Consider the following 15214-nt stretch of genomic DNA (forward strand, 5'->3'; position numbering starts at 1 on the left):
ATGGCTTGTATGCTAACTCAGGTTTTAGAACCCCCCACTCCAGATCCCAGTTTGAGATTGTCAGATCTAGGGATCAAATGTTACTGCTACTGTATTTGGTGTAGGGGCTGGTGTCCTAGAACAGGTTTTAGAGCCCAGTTCACAAACACCACACTTTAGGTCGTAATTGTAGAGTGCAAGCTCTAGGGATCAAAATTTAGTTTTGCTGTGTTTTAAAACTATGATGCATTTTGTTTTTGTGCTGGGAGTTGGACTGCATACAGGACAAAAGGCAGCCAGGGGTAGATTAGCATAGCAAAAGACATGCAGGTGTGTGGCACATGGTGAGGGGAAGAGCTGTGAACAGGATATCTGGAATAAAAAATCTTTGTTTCACCTAGACACAGGGGAGCCAGGAACACAGGGGGTATGGGGTTAGCCAGGAAAATGGTTGCTGGATGTCAAACTCATAGGCACGATTTCCATTGGCAAGTTTTGAATTTTCCCCTCCTATCATTGAATGCACAACCACAATCCATGCTCTAATTGGCTGCCAGTCCCCCCAATGTATTAGATAGGCATGAAGCCCTATATAAGTAAGAGCAGTGTAGCAGCTATCTCTCTCTTTTTTTTTGTTGGAGATTTGAAGAGACAAGCAGCTGCTGGTGGGCTTCTCAAAGGTGCTTCTGTTTGAAAGAGCTACACACCCCCAGGGAAGCATGGAGGGGCCCAGCAAGCAGGCTGGAACCAACCGGAATGGGCAGGGTAACGCTTTTGCTGAAGCAGGTGTCCTGCAACTAGGAAAGGACTAGATCTCGACCCCAAGACCCCAGTAAATGTGTATATTCTCTATTTTTTGTATTTCTGTGTTTCCGATGTCATCCAGATAAACCTCATTTTATTTCATTGCCTTGTTTTGCCTTGTGACTGATCCCTTAAATATAAATGTGTTAAAAGACCTGGGCTATTGCGACGACGACGACGACAACGACGACGACGAAAATCTGCTTCCAGGAACTATACAACTGATGTCCTGATAATATATTATTACCTATGATAGGCTAGATATTGTTTGCATGATGGCATAATAATGTTCAATAATCACATTTCTAAAAAGTAAAATACACAGTTTTTTAATTGAACTTTTAAATCCTAAATGTATAGAATATCAAATAAGTATCAAGAAAAAGTTTGTGAACTATGCACTTACTATGCTATAGCTAGTTGGAATTCTATTGCTAAACAAAATATTTTCTATAAACAGCCTGGGGTCTATGTATCAACACAGAGAAAAGTGTGTTTTGGCGCACTGCTTCTGTTGTATCATGCAGTATGTAAGAACGATTTCTAGTGCAGAATGTTAGACTAATGCCGCTTCAGATCTGTTGAACTTTGTGGCACAAATAAAAGGGCATAAAACATGACGCATGGAAATGCAGACTATAATACATCTTATTGATCTGTGCATTGTGTAACTTCTCCCTATGTCCTCAGCTCCTCTTACTGACATCCCCCAAGCTGGGCAGATGGGGTAAAATTGGAGCAAGTAATTTAATACATACAGTAGGTACAGAATCAAAATGCCCCAGTTCTGCTCCAAAATTGCATTACTAGACAGACCCCTCTGTCGCGTCTACAAACTGATTGTTGTTATGAATAAACTTGTAGAAGATATTGGACTACCGATGCAGCCACTGGTATTCAACCACATCTCTGGAAAAACTTTGAGATTTCGATCAAAACCCTTGCGAGGTGGGCCGCAGCAGCTGTAATGTCCCATCGGATTAAAACAGTGGATGTCCCTGCGTTTGAATGGGACTCGTGCTGTGTGAATCCTACCGGGTTCCAGCTGTCTGTAAGAGACATGCAGTCAGAGATAGACTGAATCAGTCACTCACCTGCGCGCCTCTAACAGGCAATCGCGGGAGGTTTATTTTATTTTAATATTACAGTATTGTAGCAGGGGGTCTCCGGAGCTGAACCGCATTTATTTCAGGTCTGGGGACCCCCTGTTTCTTTAGTTACAGGCCCCATAATGGGGTGCCGATATCCCGGCGACCATGTGTAAATTCACCCGCGTCACGGCCAATGTGATCAGGGGATTTAAACTAAACAGAAAGATACCGGAACCCATAATGGGGTGTGTAACTAGGGAACCAGGGGGTCCCTGGACCTGAAATCAATGCGATTCCGCTCCGGATACCCCCCGTTACAATACTGTAATATTAAAATAAAATAATAGCAGCTTCATTACCTTAGCGGCCTACCACGAAGGCAATGAAGGGGTTAAGGCAGACTACCAGGTTTATTGGGGGCAGAGGGGGTGAGTGAAGGGTGTAATTGCCCCAGGGCGGGTGGTTAGGCCTCTCGGGTGGGCAGTGGGAGGGGTTAACCCCTTAATTACCTTAGCGTTATTAACATAGTGTGGCGTTAGAGGGGTGGCTAGTCTTCCCAACTGCGATTCCACCAGGAACAACCCATCACCGATCTCACTGAACCCAAGGCACACGTCGACTTGGACCCACTGTTGCTAATCAGAACAGCGTCAGGGTCGCACCGCTGCCTGGTACAGTCCCCCCTTCAGCAATGGTCCCAGTATTACTGAAAATGTGTGGGTATTGCCCTTTACGAAGGCTGTGATTCGTTCCCTAGATAGATTTAAAACCAGAGACATAACATAAAACACAGACAAAGCTCAGTGCACATCAAGTAAAACTTATACATGGTACAGTGCCTAAATATACATGTATAGATAACTAATAAATAAAATGGTCTTTTAGTTTAACATTTTGGCCAAATTGTTGTAAGCCCCTGAGCCAACTGCACGGCAGACCACGTTTCAAGGGTCCCTAACACTAATATAGATTCTTAATAACCTGTGCATTGCTAGGAAGAATGATTTATAGAAAATCTGTCAAAATTAGTTGCAAAGTTCTAAGTCTGATTGAAGCTTTTATTAACCTGTACATTACCAGGAAAAGCACCCTGTAATAGAGTTGTCACAATCACACTGTAAGCAAGCAAGTTCCCCTGAGAGTGGGAGATGCCATGGAGTGAGCTTTTAACCATTTAAGTGTGGGAGGGAGTGAGCTTCAATTAGGTAGGAGGTTGCCACCCTCCAATCAGCTAAGACTAGCTGAACAAGAATGATAAAACATACAGAACTTAATAACCTGTGCATTGCCAGGAAGAATGATTTATAATAAATCTGTCAAAATTAGTTGCAAAGTTCTAAGTCTGATTGAAGCTATATCAGTGTTAGGGACCCTTGAAACGTGGTCTGCCGTGCAGTTGGCTCAGGGGCTTACAACAATTTGGCCAAAATGTTAAACTAAAAGACCATTTTATTTATTAGTTATCTATACATGTATATTTAGGCACTGTACAGTGTATAAGTTTTACTGGATGTGCACTGAACTTTGTCTGTGTTTTATGTTATGTCTCTGGTTTTAAATATATTTATTGCCATGCTCAGTAGCACTCCTCTGTGAAACTTGTATGCTTATATATATGTTGTGGTTATTTTGGGGGTTCAATATGAGCTTGTAGGTGTTCTGTATGTTCCCTAGATAGCACATACCACACCTTGTGCTTGATAACATTAATGTGAGGCACTGCTTGTTGTCTTCAGAGGGCCACTATCGCACACTTCATTGCCAGAAGGATCTGGTTTGCCAGTTAATGGACATTTGAGACAGGTTATGTAGGGGTATTCACAGCAGGACAAACCACGGGTCAGGAGCACTGTGTTCATCTAGCAGTGAATTGATTAGAGTGAATATTTGTCTCCAAACTAGCATGATCAGTGCGCAGGACAACCACGTGTCTGAGAGGGAGCCATTTTTGCCGCAGGCCCAAAAGCATTGAGGGGATACAGAGGGGTTAATTGCGTGTAACTGGACCGGGGTCAGGTACCACCAGAACAGCAGTTTGTAGTAGCTTTCCTTCAAGGTTGTGTAAATAGAACTTGTTGCCACAGCCTCCCATATATTTTCCCATTCCTCTATATCAAGAGTGTCACCCAGTTCCTCCTCCCATTTCAACTTATGTGTACATTTACTGTAAAAGTGAGTTCTACAGCTACCCCAACCTCACCACCTGGAAATACTTGAGAAGGTTAGGGATGGCCAGACCCCTATCCTGGAGGACCTCCGGAGTAGTACAATCTTAATCTTCAGGTGTTTACCACCCCATACAAAGTGGGAGATGTAGGATTGTGGTTCCTGAATATCCCCAACCTTGATGGGGATTGGGAGGGCTCGGAACAAATACTGTAGTCTTGGCAGGAGGTTAATCTTAACGGAGATGGTTCTTCTGACCCAGGATATGCAGTATTTATTCCAGGATTCTAAAATTATTTCTTAAGATCCATGTGACAGGGTGAAGTCAGGTACTGATAATTATGCCTGGGAAACATACATCTGAGTCCTTCATCCAGCACTCAGAAGGTTAACCCAGTAAGAATACTTGGGCAATTAGGATGTAAGCTGAGACAGCTGACAACAGCTTGATAAGGAGGCTACTGCTTGTAGTAGGGGGCTGACTCAGACTACAGAGCTGTCATGTGCAAGCTCCTATCCAGAAGGATTTCCTAAACTGTCTCTAGGGACAGAGATTTCCAAACAAAGATACAGTAAGGCTATTTATATTGTTCTATAACTATTGTGGTATATGCTTAGGGGCCAGGAACTGGACAAAGCCAGCCAGCCCGATAGATGTGGCCTGGAATGTTTAGCAAGATCTCCCTAAGGGGAGTAGGCATTCTTTTTATGAATTTTGTTTTGCCTCATAGGGAAAGTGTGCCAAATGTTTATTTGTGTTGTGGAGAAATAAAACCACTCAACATTTGGTTTACCCTGAAACTGCACATGTGGACTATTGTCTGACCTTGCCTATAGGCCGTCCTGCAACAGTCCAAAATAGTTTTGGAGTTATTACATTTTAAGAGGGAGTCAAATGAGTTTGGGAGATTAATCCTGAAATAGGGAAGGAAGTTTGTTTGCCAGGAGAAATTGAAGTTCTCCTTGAAGAGTTTTACCAGCCCCACAGTGAGCTTGATGTTCAGTTATAATGATTTGAACTCATTTATTTGAAATCCTGAAATTGCACCAAGTTTATCTAATATTTTCAATAACTCTGGGAGAGAGAAAAGTATGAGGGGGTGTTAAAGAATAGAAAGAAAGCAGGAACCGAGAAAATAGAAAAGAGAGATGGGGAAAGAAAGAGAAGCTTTTGGAGGGAAAAAAATAGACATGAGGTGAAATGAATAAGATAAATACACGAGGGTAGTTCAGATAGAAATAGTGATATACATGTTATAATAAAATAAAGACATGCTGTAGGGAGAGGAGAGAAAAATATGTTGGAGGGGTGGAGGAGAGAGAAAGACATGCTGGGGGGAAAAGAGGGAAAGACACGCTGTGGTGGAGAGAAGAGGAAGACATGATAGGGGAAGAGGGTAGATAAATACCTGGAGGAAGGAGGGAGAACTATATAAGGGGGAATAAGGGACAGAGAGACATGCTGGGGCAGGGAGAGGAAAGAAATATATTAGGGGGAAGAAAGGGGAGAAAGACAGGCTGTGGGAGAGAGAGGTGGGAGAGGAAAGAGAAAGATTTGGAGAAGAGGGGGGAGAAAGATTAACTAGGCTAAAAAGCGACACATGAAGAGGAAAATAATATTCATAGGAGGGGGGGGAGACATTGGAGGAAAGAGATAGATAAGGGGGGGTAAGAAATTGAGAAACACTGGAGAAGCAAAGAAGAAAACTACATTGGGGAGGAAAAGAGTGAAGGACATGAGGTGGAAAGAAGATAATGTAAGTACACGAGTGGGGAAAAGATGGAATGACATGAAGGGTTTGGGAGAGACACTAAGGGGAAAAAATGAGAGAGAAAGGCATAATGAGGAAGGGGAAATAAAGAGACATGATGGGAAAAATAAACTGACATAACTGTAGGCGAGCAAAGAATGGGGGTCCCGCTCTTCAAATATGTCCTGGGCCCAACAAAGTCTGTTGGCGGCCCAATACCAGGGAAATAAGTTAATGTAGATGTAGCCAGGCTCCCCAGACTCACCACTATCGCTGTATGCGGGGAAAGTAGGGAAGGTTGCAGCGGGTGCAGGGAGCGCTCCGGCATACCGGAGGCTCCGCAGTGATCCGAGTGATCAGGGCGCTGCCATGTTGGATGCTCGCGCAAGCGCGGAGGGCCGTGGAGGTGGCGATGGAGCAGAGGTCACGCATGCGCGGGCAGAGGTTGCAAAGCCCGCGAAAGAGGAGCGGCTCCTATAGGGTGGAGCGCACGGGACTACGAGTCCCAACAGGCATAGCGAGACCAGGTGACGACAGGGAGCCTATAGGGCAGCCAGGATATCGGGAGGTGGGGGGTTAGAAGGTTGCGCAGGGGAGCATGCCGGCAGAGCCGAGCGGGAGGAGGAAGGAGAAGGAGCTCTATGTGTAGGGAGGCCAACTGCCCCTACCTAGGCCATATACCCCGGCCCAGTTAGGCCCTGAGTCCTCGTATAGTGGAGCGGAAGTAGGGACCGGCCCTCAGTTAGGTTACAGTTCCCTTTAGTGCCCACTGGAAAACTGTAACTACAGAGACAGTGCATTATCAAGCCAGAGGTCTGGGCTAAGACCTCAACAGCTGCAGCAGCAGCCGACCGGTTGGGATCGCCCCGGAAGGTAGTCCTGGAGAGCATCCATCGTCTGACCCTTTGTGAAGTTCTTTGGCAGGCCCGGGCGCTGGAGCGCTTGGCAGGTAACGTCATCAAGTGTACCAACTATACCATATATCTATATCAGGACATAGTGGCTGCGCAGTCACACACACATATCTCACTTGAGGGTGGGGGAACATTGAATGTGGGTACTGGACACGGGGTGGGAGCATCCAGTGAAGGGGGTAGCATCCTGCGAGACGCATTAGTTTAGTGTCTCCTTTAGGGAGGGACACCTGTTGATTATATGCATACTTTTGGTCGCATTAGTAAAGTCATTGGTTATTTTACATGTTGTGTGTGTGGAGTGATATATATTTGTCCTGCGAGGAACCACTCCCCCTCTGGTGGGAGCCATCGCAGGTGGAGGCGCTGCACCAAGTAAGAGGTTATCAATATTCCTACGGGTGCCCCAGGCTCTCCGTGGCGGAGGCTCAGGCCCTGCGAGCCAACAGGTTACACAGCATTGGTAGCGTTCTGTATTTACTAGGAAACAGGGCTACATAAACCATATGCTATGCATATCTGAATTTTCATATTTCCAAACTATCTCAGGTGTGTTTTGTGCCCTGGTTTCTCTCCATGTATAAAGGAGTGTTTGGGAAAGTTTAGCTTTACTTGGTACGCTAGTAACATAGCATTAACAGCCAGACAAACCTAACTACAGGTAGTGCTCGCTATCCAACGTTTCACTTTACAACAAATGGCATATCCAACGCTTTACAATGCAACCCTATGGGCCGTTTTTCGACGCCGGAATGCGGTATCCGACACCTGAATGCGTTATCCAACGTTCACTGCCTCTGATTAACATGGGACTCACTTTACAACAGTTTCACTATCCAATGCTACTTCCAGAACGGATTCCGTTGGATAATCGAGGACTGCCTGTATATGCTAATGAAGGAGTAAAACTGGGTTAATGGATAGGTGATACTATTAACCTAATGTTAATTTAGGTTAGCATTACGCTAAATAGCTTCACAGAGTTTAGTATATCAGGACCTATAAATAAATCGTTCTTAGAGAATAGGGTGGTACTTCTACAAATTATTGCCAGGATCCCATTTCACCTTTTTTGAATCTAGCCCAATGTTCTTTTTGTTAATAGGACATTAGTTTGTTTTCCAGAGTGTCTTAGAAAGATAGTTGAAACCGGACAGAGTAATTTGGTTAAAGATATTGGTCTATAGGAAAAATTAATCGAGGGGTGAGCGCTGTGCCAACTGTACCAGGCCCGACGGTGAAGAGGGGCCTACCCTGCTGAACCTGAACATCAGGCTCGCCTGAAGTCAGATGGAACTTCCAGAATTGTACTGACGCACAACCGCTGGGCAACCCCATGGGGCCCAAGGTGTAGGCTTTTTTCCTGGGTCCTGAGAAGGCTGATGGAAGGGCTGAAAATATTAGATGGAAAGATATCTTACTTTCAAGCGGCTGTGTTCTCATTTTGTTAAATAATATTTTACACAAAAACCCACCAGCATCTGCACTTGAAACAGCCAAGACATTATTGAGCACAATTGCCAAGAAACCCTACAAAGCAATTTTAAACACAGTAGATGTCTGCTGGATATAGTTTTATGCCTCATAAGAAAGAATGGGATAAATTGACTTTGAACAACATTTTCTTTATACTTGAATTGGTTCACAGCTGCTGTATATCATATTTTTGGTATTACAATTTTTCAACAGTACCATAGACATAGACAAGCTGCTGTAATGTTTGTCTCTTGAGATTTCTTTGCAGTTTTTATACTAGTTTTTGTTTACTAGCTAAATAATTGCTGGTTCTGAAGGGGTTATGGTAAAGGAAAACCAAATACTGCATGTTCTTTTATTCTTAATTTGTGCAATTATTCTAATGTTATATTTGTTTGCCATAGGAGCCCATAAACTATGTGTGTGGGATATAATTGGTGTTAATGCAGGCAATTTTGCGCTTTTGTGTCCCTAAAAAAATAACATTATCAATGACTTAACAGCCTTTAGTGATTCTATATAAACAAAAAACCCCAAACCACAACTACCTAGAGCCGCACACAACTACCTAAGAGCCGCACACAACTACCTAGAGCCGCACACAACTACCTAAGAGCCGCACACAACTACCTAGAGCCGCACACAACTACCTAAGAGCCGCACACAACTACCTAGAGCCGCACACAACTACCTAGAGCCGCACACAACTACCTAGAGCCGCACACAACTACCTAGAGCCGCACACAACTACCTAGAGCCGCACACAACTACCTAAGAGCCGCACACAACTACCTAGAGCCGCACACAACTACCTAAGAGCCGCGCTACATCTGAAGAAAAGCCCCAGTCGGGACATTTCCCTGTCGCTCCTATTCCCTTCCTTTAAGGGGAACGGCTGCCAGTTGTAGCCTATATTCTAGGAAAGCGATTGCAGGTACTATAACTTTGCAGGGCAGACTTGTTGGCCCCTCCAGCACTGATGGGGTTAACAAAATTCAAATTTACTAAATATTGACGCTGGGATTTGGGGGATATCGCACCCTGATCCGGCATCAACTACCATTGGATTGAAACGAGGGGGGGGAGGGGGGGGCAATACTCTGCACTGGTGCTTAGTGTATAACCCCGTAGTGTTTAAATAAAATGACATGTATTCTGTTGGATTATTTAGGATGACAAATCTGCATATTTTGGATGCACGTGGATTTTAAGGCGATCTTTCCGTGCTGGTTTACATATTCTCTAAGACATTCTCGCAGATAAAATTGACACAAAATGCAGATATGATTCATTTAATAACGAAGAAATGCAATTTCTGTCCAAGTGTAAATTGTTTCATTTAGGTGTCACACTAAACAAGCAACTTTGCTAAGATTATTTATTTGAAACTGTCAAGGGGAAGAAATAAGCCATGCAACGATTTTGGAAACGGTTGCAGAAACAAATGAGCAAGCAGAGAGTGATTTAATGCAGAACACCCCACAGACAGCTCCTCATTTGCATGTGAGACACTGTACCGTTTGTGGCTAGCGTAGAAAACCTTAGTAATAAAATGTGCAACGTGGTGAAGGGATATTCGTCTGAAACAGCAAACAAGAATCCAACGCTTGATATGGCCTAATGTGAAATTGACAGATGGCATAAATCATGTACAGTCGTACGTTTCAATAGATTCTAAGGTTGTTATTTTTCTCCTTAACAGTGTTGAGGATACTGCATTGCCCTGCACCGAGCGGCCCTTCTGGTCCAGTAAAGGTTAGATCAGGGGTAGCCAACTCCGGTCCTCAAGGTCCACCAACAGGTCAGGTTTTCAGGATATCCCTGCTTCAGCACGGGTGCCTCAATCAGTGGCTCAGAGACTGAGCCGCTGATTAAGGCACCCGTGCTGAAGCAGGGATTTCCCGAAAACCTGACCTGTTAGTAGTTCTGGAGGACTGGAGTGGGCTACCTTTGGTTAAAACGTGAACAAACCGGGCGCTCTTGAAAAATAACAAAAATGCACAGTGATAAAGTGAAATAGCAGTGACAGGCGCATAGAGAGTGGATACAGGTGTATGAAAACCATAATACGTTACTCAGAAATCCCCAAAAGGATGTCCTCCTGGTCCTTGTAAAGTATGTCTTCTCAGCAATGGGGAGCACAGAAACAATGGCTATGTGAAAAAATAAAAAGAATATACATGGTGCAATACTGCAGATAAAGCAAACATAGGGGGTTTGGAAATCTTGTGTAACGGGTCCTCCCCCACCCAGTCTCACTTTGGGCCTCCTCAGGGAACTCTCACTCTGGTTACAGGGATTTTGGTGGTGCATACCTTCTGGTAACAGGAGGACCTGGGTCTCTCGCGATGCCATGGGGGATAACAGGACAGGCTTCTCTGGGGCTGAGCCCGAATTCTTCTTAATGGTGCAGTGCCTCCATCTTGTGCAGTCCCCAGTTGTGTGGGGTGGAGTATCTGCAAAAGAGTTTTCTCAAATCTCCTCCCAATATACTCCACTCACAGGCAGGAGGTAAAACAAAAGGGGTTCTTTATTGTCCAGATCAATAGCAGTATATGCACAGCACACAGCACTCCTCAAAAGCGTGTTAACCACCAGGATGATTTCTAGACACACTCCTTGTCCAATATAAGAGCTGTCCCTTTTCCTTCCCTTACTCCTTTGTGGAGCAAGAGGACATATCTCCCCTCTCCCCTAAGGGAGAGCCTTCAGCTTACCAGAGCCCTGGCAGCTTAATTAGAACCCACCATCCTCTTTCTGACCTGTAGAGGAACCACCTCTCTCAAAGCTAGAGAGGAACAACTCAAACAGGAAGGGGTAATCCCTTTTGTACAGATCCAGTAGTCCCACCCCTGTGCCCTTGACTGACACAAGGCATGAGCACTACCTTCTTGTTACGACGATGCTCATCACAAACCGGGACTGGACCGCGGGGCTGAGGTGGGGTTATATAATCACCGACCTTAGTCCACGCAGACTGATCCGGAGTGCGCAGTTCGTAGTCGTACATCGCAGTGTCAGGATTGGAGAAGGCAGCATCGTCGTTATTGAAGCCAAAGTCGGGGTAGGAGAAGACAGGACAATCGATGGCCGAAGCAGGGTCTGGATAGAAGACATCTGGGTGGTCGTAGTCATAGCAAGGAATCGGCAACAGGCAGACAGGAGTTCCCCGCTTCAGTTTAGGAGCGTGAGCGCGGGAGTGGCCTCTGCGCGAGGAGCGGCCTCGGCCCATGACGCCGGTCTCAGCAGGGGGAGACAGCAGCCTGGCCAAAGTACACCGCAGGACAGCGTCGGGGAAACCAACGCTTCAGCGCAGAAGTCCAAGGCAGAAGAAAAAAACGAATGGCGCACAGCCAGGGAGCCAGGTGTGGAGTAAAAAGCTTTCCTTTATTGGTGCATGGTGAGAGACAAGTTCACCCCCTTGGGGGACAAAGACAGGAACCTCCTACGCGTTTCGGACCCACTGGTCCTTTATCAAGGAGTATGGGATATGCTGGAGTAAGGCACCTTAAATACCTAGTTCATAATAGGCAAATTGAAAAAATCTGTGAAAAATTACACCGCAGGCCTAGTGCGCATGCGCGTGACGTCACCCGGGTCGCCGCTCCACCAACCCTGTGGATTGTGGGTATGAACCGCCCCTTGCTGCCGTCCGCGCATGCCCAGACTGAGGCATGAGGAAAAACATTACTCATCTAGTCTCTGCCTCTACTCCTGCCCATAGTGACGTCACCGCGGGTGTCTGATAGGTCGATGCACATCGCTGCACCACCAATGAATATGCTGAGCAGACGATGTAGCCCCAATCACACAGAGTCCTGTAGGCTTACACCAAGGGCCAGAATAGCATACAGGGAACTAAAATTGACAAAAACAAAGACCATGATCTGATTGAAACACACAACAAGAGCAAACTGTTAAAAAGGCAAATTCTTAAATGCTCTTATTGTGAATGGTGTACCTTCTCGCTGCAGATCCCACATGTGAAAAGACATACAATGTGAAACACATAGACAAAATATACAAAACCACATCAACATTATGCATTATGCATTATGCACATTTCTATTCAAATATACGTACGAAAAATTATTAAAAACAAAATGTACAATCATAAAGACCTTTTATGTTATGTCTTCTTTTCAATATCTCCAAGGGTGAGGAAAAATCAACTGTATTATTCCATTGTATACATACACTTTTAACATTTAATTTACAAATCAATAATTTTTGAATTTAATCATGATAGTTAATATGACTTGGGACAACTAAAATTCTAATTAGTGGCAACTGTCACATAAGTTGTAAATCATGAAGGGCTTCCAACAGTTTATCAGAGTCTGGTGCAAATTTGGTAATAGCAATAACTCCAAAAAGTATCATACAGAAAAACAGTGTTATAGCAGAATAGCAATGATATGATTTTATGTCATTACTACTAAAATATTGTTTTGTTATTTATTTATGCAAAAATGAATGGAACCTGTGCCACTTTTTGCATAAATACACACACACACACACGCACGCACGCACGCACGCACGCTCGCACGCACGCACGCACACACACACACACACACACACACACACACGTAACAAGGACTAATTGTAGTATAATGTAATACAATAAATACAAAACGAATGTTCTGACTAGGAATTTATTAAATGTATTTTATTTATATATTTTATTTTAAAGCAGGGTTGGGGGCGGGACTGGGGCAGGGTTGGGGGTGGGACTGGGGGTGGGGTTTGGGGCGGTACTGGGGGCGGGGTTGGGGGTGGGACTAGGTGGCGAGTAGATTTTTTGGTTGGGCGAGTAGATTTTTGGGTGATTTGTCGAACACTGTATATATATATATATATATATATATGTATATACTATATACTATATATAGTCAATGATGTAGCAATGTTGCACACACAGTCTCCAGATAATCCTGATGCTTGTCACGTAGAAAATGAAATAAAAGTATAGTTACCATCTGATGACAGAGAGGCAGCACACAGTAAGTAGAAATGCAAAACAAGTTGTATTGGGAATGCGCAGGACACAATAACACACACACGCACACACACATATATATATATGTATATAAATATATATATATATATATATATATATATATATATATATATATATATATATATATATATATATATCAAAAGGAGTGCTACTGAACGTGGCCAAATGTATACAATAAAATACAAAAATACCTAATGCTCCATCCAATGTGACAAAATACATAGTTAAATACTTCAATTTTAGTATTCTCATGAGCAGGGCTTGACAAATTAGCCATAAAGCTACTCGCCACCTAGCCCCGCCTCCACTTTAAAAAAAAAATAGAATAAAATAGAATAGAATAAAATAAATTCAGAGAGATTTGCGGCCGATGCTGTGCCTGGTGTGATACACAACCTGGTGTTTCTAAAGCTGGCCATTCCTTCTTATTTGAATGCAATTCATACTTTTACTAATTAACTTTGCAAATAAACGTTAAATGTTTTTCATTTTTGAGTATACCGGTCAAAATAATCTACAAGTTTGAAGTGTACCTACAAGTTCATATTCTGTGTGACATAGAATATTCAGTGCACTTTCGTTTGTAGCTTTGAAGTAAATATTGCATCCTACAATCTTTAATGCACATGCATTTTAAGTGAAACTTCTTTGTCCTTTGTCACTGTTTTGTGATGGTGCTGGTGCTGTTTTTAATTAAAATTCAAAAACACAATTTCGCAACGAAGTTTCACTTAGAATGCACGTGCGCACACCCTTGTTTTAACTATTTGCACTTCTATATTTATACTAACTGTGAATTCCTGGTGTTTGTTTGTGAGTCTCTGTGTGAATGTGAGTGAATATCCTTGAGTGTGGCACAGTGTGCGTGAGTGCGGGACAGTGTGTGTGGGTGACTGACTGGGTGGGTCACTGGGTGGGTTTGTGACTGACTGGGTGGGTGACTGTCTAGATGTGTGACTGACTGGGTGGGTGACTGACTGGGTGGGTGACTGACTTACTGGGTGACTAACTGGGTGGGTGACTGACTGGGTGACTGACTGACTTGGAGGGTGGGTATCTGACTGACTGGGTGGGTGGGTGACTGACTGGGTGGGTGACTCACTGGATGTGGGACTGACTGGGTGGGTGACTTACTGGGTGGGTGACTGACTGGGTGGGTGACTGACTGGGTGGGTGACTGACGGACTGACTGGGTGGGTGGGTGACTGACTGGGTGGGTGATGGACTGACTGGGTGATTGGCTGGATGTGTGACTGACTGTGTGGGTGCCTGACTGGGTGGGTGACTGGGTGGGTGGGTTACTGACTGACTGGGTGGGTGGGTGACTGACTGAATGGGTGACTGGGTGCCCCCATGCCCTCAGCTGCAGTGCTGCATCTGCTCCGAGGCTGCCTCCTCATCTCCGTGACGTCACGTAGCATCCTGTAGCGTGCTATTGGCATGGCAACACGGCATCATTTTCAATGCAGAGCAGAATGTAGGTAGTTGATGGAGGAAAATGTCGGTAGACGCTGAACCACGCCACCGCAGGACCCCGCCAAAGCACCCCGCCGAAACACCTCACCAGCGTGTAAAATACACTCGCCCCTCGCCCACTCGCCCCTTTGGCCAAAGCGTTATAAGCCTGCAGCACACCTTAGTCGCTGCCGGTGACCTCACCGCAACGCGTTTCGTGTCAGGTGACACTTCTTCAGGGGGTTGGTCAGTTGCATGGCACCAGTTAAATAGCCAGGCTGAGTATTCCCTCAGCCAATAGGGATTGCACTTCGCTAATAGCTGTCCAATCAGTGTTTGATGCTTGTGTTAAATACATGCTAGTTAAAAACGTAAAACACTGACAGTATTCACTAAGATACAAATACAACACACATAACAATATACAAATAACAAAAAAAATGCAATTTACTATCAATTTGATGTCAATAAAATGTCTATATAAAGACTAACAGCTTATAAAAAGCTGTGGTATTAATAGGTCACAGGGAGAGAGTAATTTTATCCCTGATCTCATAA

The sequence above is a fragment of the Ascaphus truei genome, chromosome 2 (assembly GCF_040206685.1).
Source record: "Ascaphus truei isolate aAscTru1 chromosome 2, aAscTru1.hap1, whole genome shotgun sequence".
Classification (NCBI taxonomy): domain Eukaryota; kingdom Metazoa; phylum Chordata; class Amphibia; order Anura; family Ascaphidae; genus Ascaphus; species Ascaphus truei.